Source organism: Anser brachyrhynchus, assembly GCF_964034855.1.
Source record: "Anser brachyrhynchus genome assembly, chromosome: 2".
Lineage (NCBI taxonomy): Eukaryota > Metazoa > Chordata > Aves > Anseriformes > Anatidae > Anser > Anser brachyrhynchus.
The window spans coordinates 23720500-23734874 of NC_137695.1; the positions used below are offsets into that span (position 1 = coordinate 23720500).

Consider the following 14375-nt stretch of genomic DNA (forward strand, 5'->3'; position numbering starts at 1 on the left):
ATTCCCAACCTAACACTCAGGATCATTAAGAATCTAGTTTGTTCATCCAAGGAATTCAGTGGTCTTCACCGGGGAAAAACATTTTGCAAATATACTTGCATGCTGAACTTCATGTGTGCAAACATTTCTGAATAGCGATAAATACATCCTTCAAAACAGCTATTTAACATTCATGTCAACAGTTGGAAACACTGTTTTTACCAAGATTTAAACAGCTCTGCTTTTAACCTTTGAACCATCAAAACAGTGTATGAACAGAGTTCAAGTAACTTGGTTTATGAAGATAATCTGCATAGATGGTACCAGGGGTGGCCACTGTAATATTAGAGGTAGTATCCAGAGTTCACTACTGCATTTCTGTATTTTATGTGGGCACGTATGACTGCTTGTCTTGTACAATCAACTACTGCGCATGAGTAACAGACTTGTCATGGCATATGTACACATGCCTGAAAATGCTGTTCATTGCTCAGAATGTATTGTTCTGTACCCAGTTGTAAGACACTTTAATGACAGCTTTTTGTGTGTATTTTTTTTTGTATTTTTTATACTTTACTAAATTTATGTGCATACTGGATAAGATGTAAACATCATCATCAGAATTTTGTCCCAGTTTCATAGTTATGCATAATGTTAATTGGCAAGCTGGTTCAAGTAAAGAAATAAAACTATTGCTCAGAGATTGCATGCAGCTCTGAAACAATTCATACATTAATCAACTCTAGTTGATATCAATTTTTCAATTGATGTTTTGCCTGGAACACATTCTAAAACAGATTTAGTGCATTTGTGTCAACAGAAATATTCCATCTATATTCTACTCAGACTGAATGGGAGAGAAGTATTTGATGTTGTTGAGGAAATTCTCAGTTGTAATCGGCTGTATATCTGCAGCCTGCATTTCCAGCTTAGACTGTAACATGTTAGAAAGGCTTGTGAAACTAGATTGGAAAGCATAAGAACAGGACTTCCTAAAATATAACCTTTGATAGCAAAATAATCTGTAGGTGGGATTTGGGGTTACAAATCCCATCCACAGGATAGGTATAAATTAAAATTACAAATAAAATCTGTAGGACTACTGTGATCAGTGGATCTGCTAGAAATGCAAACTCTTATAGTTGTTACATTGTTCTATGCATTTTTAATATAATTTTCAAAGAAAAGTTCTCATATTCAATTTCTCATAATTTTAATTTTAGTAGTTTCTGTGGGTTTTATATGTGATCAGTGCAAACAATTCGTCTATACAAGTCTTCATGTTCTCTGTGCTTACCATCAAATCTTCAGAGGAAGAACGACTTTGTGAAGTGTGAAAAACTCAGACTACCGATGTTTTGTGGGGACGTTGTTCCGAGAAGGAGAAAAAGCTGTGTAATCATGCCACCCTACGTTAGACACCTTTAACCAGGAAAACTGAGTTAAAATCTTGATGTTTTGAGCCCTTGCCTGTGATCACAAGAAGCTTCTTGTGATGCATTGCAGGTAGACTGGGAAAGAATTTGCAATGATCCCTACATCAGTTGATTGGTGAACGTTGTGGTCCGAATGCTGGCTAAGGCAGGTGATCAGTGGACTGGATAATTAAAAGGATTTCTCCATGTGGGAAAGGCTCTGCTTATTTCCAGATACTGCTCTGACTGCTCCACTGTGCTGGAAGGTGCAGGGCCACAGCTTGCATGGCCACAGGTCTGTGCCAAACAGCACCTCTGCACATAGCCATCACCTCGCTACTGGGAGGTGATCTGCAGATCTGGTTCCCTTGTCTGATGAGGACCAGGTCAGAAATTGTCAAACAGCCTTTGAGGACTTGTTTAGAAGACAAAATTAAAAAGCACAGTCATGCAGGTCCCCATAAAGCAAAAGACAAGAGCACACAATGTGATGTGTATGCAAGTAGTTTGTGCTTATTAAATAATAAATACGCATCCTGTAAATGTCACTGAATACATATGCAGCTTCTCCTAGCTGTCTGAATGCTTAACTGCAGACCTTATAAAGCTGTACTACTGTTCTTTCTTGATATAGGTCTAAGGATATTATGTTGTATGCATCTGCGTAGACACTGGCATTTGACTTCTTTAGTGTTAGATATACACTATTTCCCTTCAAAAAAAAAGATATCAAAACCTATGTGGAATGATAGTTTAGTTAGCCTAATCAAGAAAAGTTAGTACTATATACAAAGATTTTGAATTTTCATTGGAGTGATAAATATATCCTTGTTTATTCAGTATGGCAAAGATGCAATGTAAGGAAGGCTGAGCAGTGCTGGAGACAGCTATTTACACACAAAATAAACAACACTAAAAAAAGTTCTCTTTCTGGGAGTGAGTGATAAATTTTTGTGGTTACTAATAATCAATAGAGAAATCACATATGCATGCTCTTTGATGCAGAAATTGTATTCGTGTCTTATAAAATAAAAATGACATTGGAATGAGTGTTGAGTACATAAAGTTGCTGGTTTTATCTTTTGTTCATATCTTCTGCTGAAGACCTTTTTAATACCATAATGTATTGTACACCGTGTAGAACAGGGACTTTTTAGTAGACATATATAGTACAACATACGTGTTTTATTGCTTAACATTATAATAAGTGCATTTTAGAAGTTAAACTACAAAAAATACCAACTCAACATTGTAGTTATTTATCTCAGAAGTTAACTCTTTCCTCAAAATAAACAAAAATCTGTCTCTAAATTTATTTCCTAGAGGACAAGTCATATTTGAAAATGCTAATGCTTGGTGGAGAAAGATCCACCTTTCTTTTCAGCTAGGTTAATAAATCTGTGCAGCACTGGTTGGTTCAGAGCTCTCTTCTTGTTGGGGAACAAGTTTTCCTTTTGTGTAGTTTTTATTTAAAAAAGAGGTATTGACAGAATTGGGCATTTCATTCTATAAAGCACATATTTATAAAGATGATGGCTGAAATAGAGCCACATGCTGTATTATGACTTCTAGTAGGGGAAGGTCTTCTAGCCTGGGTATCTATTCACACTATTATTTCATCACCTTAAATAATCTCTGACTTTGTAGGTGACTGATTTTGATATCTGTGGGTTGTTGAATCAACCTTCAGATGTTTTTGTTGGTTTGCATACTTGTGCATACTTGATAACTTTCATCAGAAGAGATTATTATAAACAGCAAATCACAAGAAGTTAAAAAAAAAATGTTTCCTTGAAAAGGGTTTAACTAAGTTTACAGAATGACTTAACAGCGCCTGCATAATCTTCGCAGTCAATAAAACCAAAGACAGAGAAACGTGCTTAAAATCCATAGCAAAAATGTTTTGTTTCCATTGTCTATTCTTGAAGACCCATTCTTTAAGCTATAGAAAATGAAGTTTATTGGGTGTATACACTTAGTAATAATCAAGTTGAAAAACAGTTTTTCTAGTTTTTCAAGTTTAATTTCATCTGTAAACTTAGATAAGAGGGACCTTGGATGCCTTTCCCTTCTATCAAAATACCATTGCTTGTCCCAAGTTTTCTTTCTTTCCTTCTTTCCTTTTTTTTTTTGTCAAATATATCTAATTGCAGTAATATTGTATTTCTGACACTCCACATAGGACTGTCTGAATAATAAAATTATTATTAAAAAGTGCCCCAAATGTGTATTTTTAGAATCTATTTTTAGCCTGTGATTGATAATTGCACCAAGCAATACTGGAATCTTGAACAGTGAAAAAAAATGCAAACCCACCAACAGCCCCATGCCCACAATCCACAACAAAATAAATAGAATTAGCGGGTGAGATAAACACCACTACAATAAATCACTGACAGCCTCTCTTCCCACGTCCATACAGGTAAAGTTCAGATCCTGCCCTTCCATTTGCCTGGGAGCAGTTATATAGATCCTAATTGGCTTCCTGATTGCATGCTAAGAATAATATCTGATTAAGTAATTGTAGTGCCTTACGCTGAAGAGTTTTAAATATGTAAAGCTACTCTGAACTGTCTCTTGACAATAAAAAGGTATTGCTGAGCATGTTATATGTCATAAAAGGAATTCTATTTTTTTTCTATCATTATTATGTACTTACTTGGTTATGTTTATACTTCTAACATCTGGCTAATAAGGATGGTGAATGTAGGCATTAGGCATTAGACAGCCTTAAAAAGATTGATGCTTTTGATTACAGCATACCGTATGATAAATTGTAGGGTTCAAATCTTGTACCGAGTTATAAAGGATATGTGGTATCTGAAGAAACATAGAGGTGTCAATTTTCTACTTGATGGTACTAATATATTTTGATAAGATCTGCATATTAAGAACAGAATGAGCCCTCAACTACAGTGATTTAGTGCTGCAATTGTACACCGTACTTCACAGTGAGTAGAACAAACAATAAAAAATGTGAATCCTTGCTTTTACTCTGAAGGACACTGAACAAAGGCGTGTAGGCATTGCTGCTGGCAGGCATGGAGATGACTTGGTTTTCAGAAGTGGCTGGAAAGAGGAAAGGAAGGAAGTCTAATAAATGGGAATGGAGAGGTTAATTGCAAAGTAAATGAGTTCACTACAAAAAGCGCTGAGGCTCAGAGCCTCAAAGGCTACATGTGTATTAGTAAACAACACCAGGGGATGTGCCAAGCACTGGAGTTTAATCATCTAGACTATGAAATTGTAAGCACTGTTTCCAGTGTACTTGTGGCATGGATCAAGCAGCCCTTTCCCAAACTTGGTGAGGGTTTGGGAATTATTGTAGGGCAGGGACCCCTGCCAGCACACAGTTTCCATGTGAATACTTGCTTCTGGAAGCTAAGAATTCTGGAAGCTAAGAACTGTTCAGTGCCAGTTGTCCCCATTGCCAGAGAATGGTCCTGAGCCCTTTTTGAGAGACAGGCAGAGATGTATAAGTGTCTATCTCACCTCAACATGAGCACCAAAATTTCTGCCAGTAAAGGCAGGTAAAAAAATTTCCTTCTTTTGTTCTCAACTGTTGAAATCCCACCCCTATATGGGGTGAAGGTTGCTGCTCCTAGGGTTCTTCTGCCATGTATGATCAATCCCATATGCCTATGTGAATGGACCATCTCTGACTCCAGCTGAAAATGAGCCCAAATATGTATCATTTCTGTGGTGTAAATCTGGAGAAACTCCCTGCAACCTGAAGTTCTCAGAACATTACATCCTCAGCCTATGAAGATTGACTTTGTATTTCTTCTAGACACTATATATCTACCATTTGCATTTTGGGGGCAGCAGCAGTCACTTTCTCTAGGCATATTTGCTCCATGTAAATCTTCCTTGGTCTCAACTGCCTTGATCTTGAACCTTGCTCAGATTCTGGATGTGCTGGAGTAATCCTACAGTTAGTGTTTAAGCCTGTGCAATTCATTTGCCCAGGATTTTTAGCTTCAGACCATCTTTCCTCTTTGAGATAACATCAGATAGTACAGAGGGAAACTTGTGCAACATATAGGTGCCTGCAGAAGAAAGCAAACGCAAAGACATGCCAGAATCAGGCTGCAGATGTTTTGTGAAAGGCGTTAGGGTATTAAAAGTATCCTGGCATTTGGGATTGCTCAGCATTGATGTTTGGCCTATTATGGATTATCCCTGAAGTTATAAGCTTTCTGTGTGTCTGAGTAGGTGCAGGACTGCCCTCTGCTTTCCCACTCTTTGCACTCCGTCATGGGCACAGTTGCTAGAAGAAGCTGTTGAGGCCTAACAACGCTTCAGCAGTTAACACTGACTTCACCTTCTCTATAGAATAAAGCAGAGCCGGTGCTGGGGCCAGGGCCCTGACAGTGGGATTGCGTGGCCATGTCTGCATGGTGAAGGCAGAAGCATCAGAGCCTTACAGACAGACGACAGGCACTCACAGCACTTTCCAACGTGGCCACACTCTTTCTTCTACCTTGAAACAAGGGACCCTTTTCCAAACCACCTACTGGGAGCGCTGCCCATGCTCTGTTGTTCCCCAAACTATAAACGCACTTTGAGAGAACGATGGGGATCATAACCCAAATTGTGCTGGGGAGCATTGTAAGAACAAAAGAATACTGATAGTTGCATTCTAGTGCTTGAGCCCATGTCACGGCTCTTTGTTACTAGAGTGTAGCCTTGGCTCCAGCACCCGTAAGCGTATGCTGAAGATAGTACTGTACCTTGGAGTGTGTTGTGACATCCCAAGATTGATGAGTAGTGGCTGGATCTCCTGGCAGCGGTCGGGTGGGTGGACAAGATGGAGTGGCTGCATTCCTTACAAACACCATTACAAGTCAGCCTTGATGCCTCTAATAGGTAGAGTACCAGTAAGTGTGACATGCATATGCTAACTGAATGGAATAAAGCTCAGCTTCACTACTCAGGCAATAAGCTTTAAAGAAAAAGAGCAGGTTAGAGAATATTTGTGAATCATAATGAGCTTCTTAGAGCGCTTTTCACAGTTCTTCCAAGCATTCTTAACATGCACAGGCAGCAGGAGTGCCCAGAGGCCATTGGGTCAGGGCAAGATTTTATCTTGTTTAAATCAATGTGTTTAATCGATTGCAGCTTGCAAGGCTGATTTACACCAGTGTGGATCTGGTCCTCAGATTTAATTTCAACTTTATTTAGAAAGTAATCTGACTAAAGTTAGTGAATACCAGTTAACTAGGACCTCCAGGGTTCAGACATTGCTGTGACTCAGTTACAGAGTTTAAATAGAAGGAAAATGCAACCACAGTCCAAAAATTAAACCTTTTCCTTTTTGCTGGACTCTGTACCCTGACCTTTTTTTTTTTTTTTTTTTTTTTCTGTACTACTTATTGACAAACAATGCTGGTAAATTACAAGCCATGCTGCTATAGCATATATATTCACATAGTCACCAGAATACCTTTCTTGCTACTTAGCAGCTCTTTGATTTGCACACTTCTCTGGGAGCATATGCAGTTTGACTGAGAACTTGCTTCCACATTCCTTATCTTCATAACAGATAGATATTTGTTAAGAAGGACAACTCTGGATTTACTCACTGTGTGGTGGTGTTATACTATATATTTTAGATACTCGTCATGCTAACTTCAGTGCCACTTGCTTTCAGGATCCAGATTTCCAGTTGGCTTACATCAGATCTAAGTAAAAGACACATTTAAGGCATTTCTTAATTTTTCAGCAAAGAAAAAGCTCCACAGAAGTCAATCACAACTTTTGCTGAATTAGAAATGCAGAGCAGTAATGTGAAATAGTAATCAGATTTAATATTCTCATATTAATTAACATTAATGAATATATTAATATTATCTCAATATCTGAATATTAGGCTAATATGCTGTTCTCTGCTGTTAATATTTTTGTGCACAAGTCATTGACAAGGCTAGTTAACAACAGCTGTTGACACAGTGATTATTTTCCTATAGAGGACATGTCATTTTTAGGTTTATTTTGGAATCTAACACACGATCTTTTATTAACGATATAAGATGGATTTTCTGGGTTTGCATGTTTAGCTGCCCCATGAGGGATTTGTTTTGTTTTGTTTTGTTTTGTTTTCTTCTTGAACTGCAGTGTTTCTATGCTGGTAATTTCCTCTAACATAATATGTACTAGAAATTTGCCAACAATCATCTTCTGTAAAGAAGCTGTTGAGCATGATGCTTTTCCAGGCAAGAGGGATTCACCTTTGGGTAGTCTTATTCCATTGTGTAACTGTTGATGCCTCCATTAGGCACCTGAGAGGTGGATGTGTCTTGCTTTATGATCCATAGTTAGTAAGTATTTCCATTGTGATACTAAGTGACTATCTGATAAGTCTGGAAAATTGCTACTAGAAAACTAAGTCTGGAAAATTACATCTAAAGGCATTCCAGACACTTTGTGAAGCTGCTACAAGTTCTGTAACTGAGCTGTATATACACAGGAATTCTGATTTTCCTCCTGTTGATATGTCTGCCAGTAGTGCTATGCCAGCTGCACGATGATAGCTAAATGGTCACTTCTCTGTCTCTATCCAAAAGTTTAGGAGGCAATCTGCAAGACAACATCAAAGATGGAGCTGTGAAGGGCTAGACTGTTCATCCTGCCTTTCTGAAAAGTGCAAGGAGTCAGTCATCACAGGTTCAGCAGAGTGAAGGTGACTGGAGAACTGCCTCAGGAAGGCAAAAGGGGCAGAAAAACAAGGGAAACTAAATATGCAAAAATAGACACCTTTTTATTTTCCATTGATTTTGTTTGCATACTGATAGCAGTGCTAAAAAAGGCATTTATCCATGGCCAAAGGTCTGCGGCATGACATTAGATCTAAAATAATTGACACAAAGAAGTAACAGATTTGGAAAACGGAATTTTAGTTGTATGTGAGGATATTCTTGCTCATTCTTTAGCTGGTTAATGAACTGGTCGACAGCTGCAACTGGAAATGGACTCTGCTGTCTCATTATGATATTTATCCTACTGGCACTGATTTACTTCCACCCCCAAACACCTGAGAAACAGATACACATTATGTAGGATTGGGGTTAATTTGTGTGTAGTTAGTCTGTGTGTATGCATGAGTTATGGGCAATACAATGGAAGAAAGGCTGATTTCAGCATGCAGATAAGTGATTTGGTTTAGTGCTGTAAATGTCTTCCTTGCATGACTGTAATTCCAGTCTTTTTCTCAGAGTGTGTAAACTATAACCTGTTGCTCTGTTAAAACACTTAGTGTATTTATCACAAACTAAAATTCTAAAAAAGTGCAGCTTTTGTGAGGGAAAAGCAAAGGGTACCCCTCTTCAGGTATGGTGCTGACAATGATTTTATGCAAAGGAAGGACTGAATCATTAGCTTTTTCAGTTTCAGGACTGCAACTTTTCATGGTAGATACGTCCCTAGGAAGCAAAGTTTTTAGCCAGACATGTGCATTAATTTATGTCTGAACCATTTGTTAATATTGGCAAAGTGTCACAGGTGCTCTGAGTGCTTATGGCAGGCTGGGGAGAAGAATGCAGCAGCAGGCTGCTGCTTCATCCCTGCACCGAGGGTTGGCATTTGTACGCAGTGAGAGCTCGGAAAGGTACATTATTTTCCCCTGTAACTAGTACAGGAATTAATCTGTGCTTCTTGTAATAGTTTCAAGGAGTTTTACTGAGCTTGGTTCTCATGATTTTCAGTAAAATTTCTTGTAAAAATGTTTATGGAAAATCTCCCATACAATTACTCTGCCATACAGTGACACATCTCACCTACTCTTTCAACGTTTTGTGCTGCCAGAGGGATTTAAGAATAAATACTACTACAGAGTACAAAATTAACACATCAAATTAATTTTATGCTGTGCACACATAGTGATGGATAATATCGATTAAGGGCTTGATTTGCATATGCTGAAGTCAAGAATTCTGGTGTTAGATCTGCATATGGTAAAGTTGAGATTTCTTGGTGTTATTTTGGTTTATGAATGGCACATAAAAGGTCTTGGATTTTTATTGATTGTATACAAAATCATATTATTAAATAAATATAGGCATAATGTATTAACAATGAACAATGGCAAAAACAAGACATTAGGTTCTTCTATAAGGAAGATAATCAGAGAATATGGGTTGGAATCATATGATTATGAGTTGGAAGGTACCCACAAGGATCTTCGAGTCCAACTCCAGATAATACCAAATTTCCACCAACAATTTTGTTTTTCATGAAGAAATACATTTCCAGTCCTATAATTATTTTCTGAAGTAAAAGGTCAGATTACTTTCAGATCATTATATCATCTGTACTAGAAAGTGCTAATTGGGGATTTGCTTACTACATGGTTTGGCTTGACAGCAAACAAGGTTAATGTTAAATGGTCATGTACCTGAATTCATTCTAAATGATCTTTAAGGCTGAGATATTTAAAGAACTTTAAAGTTAGTTAACACTGCCTGTGTTTGGAATGTGATCTGATGTATGATCAGACTTCTACAAAAAAATTAGAAGCTATAACCCAATGTTCAGAATCATCAGCAGAAATATGTTTTTAAACTTTAAAATTTGTATTATGCAGGATATTGTAAGTGGTGTGAGTTCATACTCTGGATGGTGGCACTGTTAAAGAAAGTGAATTTTTGGAATTGGTACCATTATATGTTGAAAATAAACATGTAGTGAAATGTATCAGGGCAAAGAACTGTGTGTAAGGTCTAGGATACCCAACACTATCCCTTTAAAGGTTATCATACCTTTGTTAATTTATCTTTTCTCCAAATTAGACATGCAAAACACATTGCAGATGTCAGTTAATTAATCTATTTAGAGTTTTTGTTTTGTGACTGTTTGCCCTTAGTAAAGACTTTTTTTTTCTTCTTTTTACTCTCAAAAGAAACAAGTATCAAACTGATGGCAGTGTTAGACAGTTCAAAATTGGAAATACAGTATTGCTGTGTTCTCTCTTGAAGGAAAACAGTGTGTTTTACACATGCACAATGACTTAACTTCTTCTGTTAAGTCAGCTTGAAGTAAAGGTACTGAATGTTCCCCGGCAGAGAGCTTTGAACCAAAATTTGGTTGGAGCCCTCCTTGCTGCAGCCTGAGGATAGGGGGAGGAATATGGTCTTGTTTTCTAAGGATATTGGAAATCTTGAGGACATCTGACTGCCTCTTTTTCCCTCTGTTTTATGCATTAATTTGGTAAAAATACATTCAGCAAGATCGGAGAAGGAAAGGATGGGAAAAAGCAAGGTAATGACTGCATGAAGGAATGTTTGCTTACTTCCATTGTATCTCCCTGCTTGTTCCTAGAAAGCTTTGTGCTTTGCTCTGAAAGTTGCATGATGGCTTTGTGCAGAGTGCACACACTTATGGTGAGCCTGCTAAATGGGGAAGGGCAAAGAGCAGGAGGGGAGAAAAAGAATGGACAAGGAGACCAAGACCACTGCGGCCCCTTGCTGCAAGAAGCAGCCTGTGCAGGCAGAGTGGAGTGATGCAGCAGTAGCTGGGAAATGGACTCGAGAGAAGGTGGTGAACATAAGAGGCTGTTTGTAAGGCACAATATAAATAGGAAAAGGAAACTGTTTCCACTAAAGCTGGAGAAAGATGGGATCTCCTTGTAAAATGCAATACTGTTATTGGAGAGGAAAGGAGTATGTGAGGGGAAGTGAAGGTATGAGTTAAAAATGTATATTACATTTCCATAAATTAATTTTATGTTAATATTAATAGCTAGGTATGGATAACAATTTCTGACATTAATATGTGAGAACAGTGTTAGTAATATTCACCTGAATCTAGTGGCAGCATATCTACTTCACTTGACATATCCTGGATCTAATAATTTTAATATTTCTACCTTTGTCTATATGTGAAACTATATGTGCACCTACATATTACCTAGCTAGTGCCTGACTTTAGAGAAAAAAGATAAAATAAGATAAAATAAAATAAAATAAAATAAAATAAAATAAAATAAAATAAAATAAAATACTTTGACCTTGCTAATTAAGGAGAAAATCCTAGCAGAAGTTAGCTGGTAGTCATCTATATAAGATCAAGATAGACTAGTAGGCCTTTGATATCTTGTGTATTATTTAAAAACAAAATATGCCTGCATATTCAGTGTGGACAGTCAGTCTCACATCAGATGCTTTGAGTTTACAAGGTGAGATGTGTCTGGTGTCATGTAACCTCCTTCGGTACATGACTGTACTTGAGCTCGGAAGCCAGAGTGGCAGGTGGGACTCACTCGTACAAGTGCATTCTTGAGCAGCTTGCTGACTGGACTAGTGCAGAGTGGTGGAATGTAATATTTTCCTGGCCATGTAGGCATAATTCCATGTCATTAAAAAAATAAATAAATCCTCTCTCTCTTAACAAATGGGCAAAAGAAGAAGTCATCTGTGCAAGCACCTATACAATACTTTTTAAAAGCAATTTTTTCTTAATGACAAATGAGTAAATTGTGTTAAGGAAACTCCCTCTAATGAAGAGCGCTTCTTTCAAGAAACAACATTAATAAGTGTAAGTAAGACTAATAAAATAATTTTGAGTGTTGTTTTCTAGGACCACAAAGAATACAAATGATTTTATTTACAGCTTCTGTTTTTGTAAATTTACCCTTTTTTAATTTCAATTTTATTTTTTTTTTGTGTGTGTGTGTGATATACTTCTTTACCAAAACATTAAAAAAGAATAAGGAGAATAAATGTTAACGGGTATTACTACATGTACATGGATTATTTGTATAGTGCTACATGATACATATCCTAGAATTGAACAGACAGGGGTATATTTGCTAGCATGGTGTCCTTAATTTATAATGATAGGAAAGGTAAAAAGGTAAATGAAAGGAAATGAAAACTACTTGTTGAAGACAGCTGATAAAAACGATGTGAGAGCAAACAGGTGACACAGTGGAAAGAATTCCTAGTGGTTGGGGATGACAGAGGAGCTCTTATTTGCACTGTCTATTGTGGTTCTGTGCCTGCCTCCCTTGGATAACTTTAGGCAATTCAATTAACTGATATGAGCCCCGGTTTCATCATCTATAAAAGGTAGATAATGCTTACCCACCTCTACAGCATCTTAATATCTGATTTTTGTAAAGTGCATTGTGCTTCTCAGATGAAAGATGCTATACGAGTATTATTATTATTGCTACTAGTAGTAGTAACAGAACTTGACATTTATACTGCAGTTGCCTGTTCAGAGTGCTTTAACATTAACTAATGCATTCCTGCAGTGCCTCTCTGAAGTAAGTACCTATGTATTTTTAGACATGAAGAAACTACTGAGCAATTATTTAGCTTGTCCTTTTTCACAGTGGCAGTAAGATTATAAAAAAAGAAAAAAAAGGAAAAATCCTGGAGTACAAAGTTCTGTGTGATGATTAGAGCATTTGCAGGAGGTTGTAGACAGTGTTTTGATTTTTTTTTTTTAATATAACTTTATTTATTCATTTATTTATTTATTTATCACACTTAGAAGGACACCGAACGCAGCTCTCTCAATTTCTGGAGAAGTTTTTTAAGCACTGAATTGTGTAAAAGCCTTCCTACTCTTGTTGTGTTCTGAATGCAAAACCTAACAATGTTGGTGTGTGTTTATTTGACCAAGTGCTCTGGCCAAGCCTGTTCCTCCAGGCATTTCAGTGCCTGGTTTTGAGGAAACAGGGGAGTTAAGCTGGGAGCTTGGTCCTGGCACACAGGGCACATCTGGGCAGGGTCAGCACTCGGTGTTTTCTTAGCTAATCTTTTGTACCAGTTTTGGTACATCCAGGTGTAGATTGATCAGTTGAAGGGCTTAAAATCTCCTTAGATCTCTTTTAGGTGCTTAAGAGTTTATTTTTATTTATTTATTTTTCTTCTTTCATTTTTAACTTAATTAAATTTGTCTTTTAATAATAATATGAAGGGATTGATTTGTCTTTTTTCCTAACTGCACTTTCTTTAATCTGTGATATCTTTGAAAACGGGAACTCTCAGTTACTCACCCATCTTTTTCTGATCAAAGTGCACAACAATGAATAAATATTTGCCTATTGTTACATTGCCTTCTTTGGTATGGTCTCAAGAGCTACAGATGTCATCGTGTCTGGAGGTGCTATCTTCAAAAGCAGCTGTTTTTCAAGGTGGCAAAACGTCCTTGCTTCAGAGCAGTGATGGGCTCTAAAGTTTAGGCTTTTTTCCCAAGTTTAGCAGGTGTCTAAACATCAGCTAGTGGAAATGACATCTATCTTTTACCTGTACGTATAAATAAAGATTATATGAATACATGGTATGGACTCAAACAGAAAACCATGATTTTAATGGATGTAAGATGTAACCATAATCAGAGAAACTGTGGCCAGCTTATGTGGATATATCATGGTTTCATTAATGCACTGTGCAAGGTGCTAAAGTATTCTGGTCTGTGCTGAGACCCCTTAAAGCAACAAATTAGGATATGTGATCTGCTGTTCAGAAGCCTTTTCCTAAGGCTTCACAGTGAGAGAGTTGCAGTGTGATCACTGCCTTTAGCTTAAGTTCTTCCTTGAAGGTCTCCCACAGTTTTCCACCGAGGGCTGCACTGAACTTCTCCCTTTACCCCTACGGACACCCTCCAGTCATCAGGACTTCTACTTGCAACAGAATGAAGTGTAAATTAGTTTTCATCACAAACAGCCTTCAAGCTTTTTTTTTTTTTTTTTTTTTTTTTTTTTTTTGTGCTAACAAAAGCTGAAATCAGATTCATCAGGAAAACTTACAGGCTGCAGCGAGCAAGGAGGTCAGTTGTGGCGCAGAATGAAGGCTGTTCCATGTATTTGGGATATGTGTGGTTTGGAGTGGGGAGGACATGGCTTTGAAAGCAGAAGTTCAACCTCTATTAGTATGCAGACAGTGAACCGTTTATGTAGCACACATGTAAGCGATAGCAAAATGTGATGCAGCGTTTTGTAATCAAAAGCAGCTATCCAGAGACATCTCATTTTGT

The 14375-nt window shown here is 37.4% G+C and overlaps 1 protein-coding gene across 3 annotated transcripts in view; it reads left to right on the forward strand.

Annotated features, from left to right (window-relative positions):
- Window positions 1–14375, forward strand: part of ZNF804B (zinc finger protein 804B) — a 235734-nt gene that overhangs the window by 7327 nt on the left and 214032 nt on the right. The gene's annotated exons all lie outside the window — the stretch shown is intronic.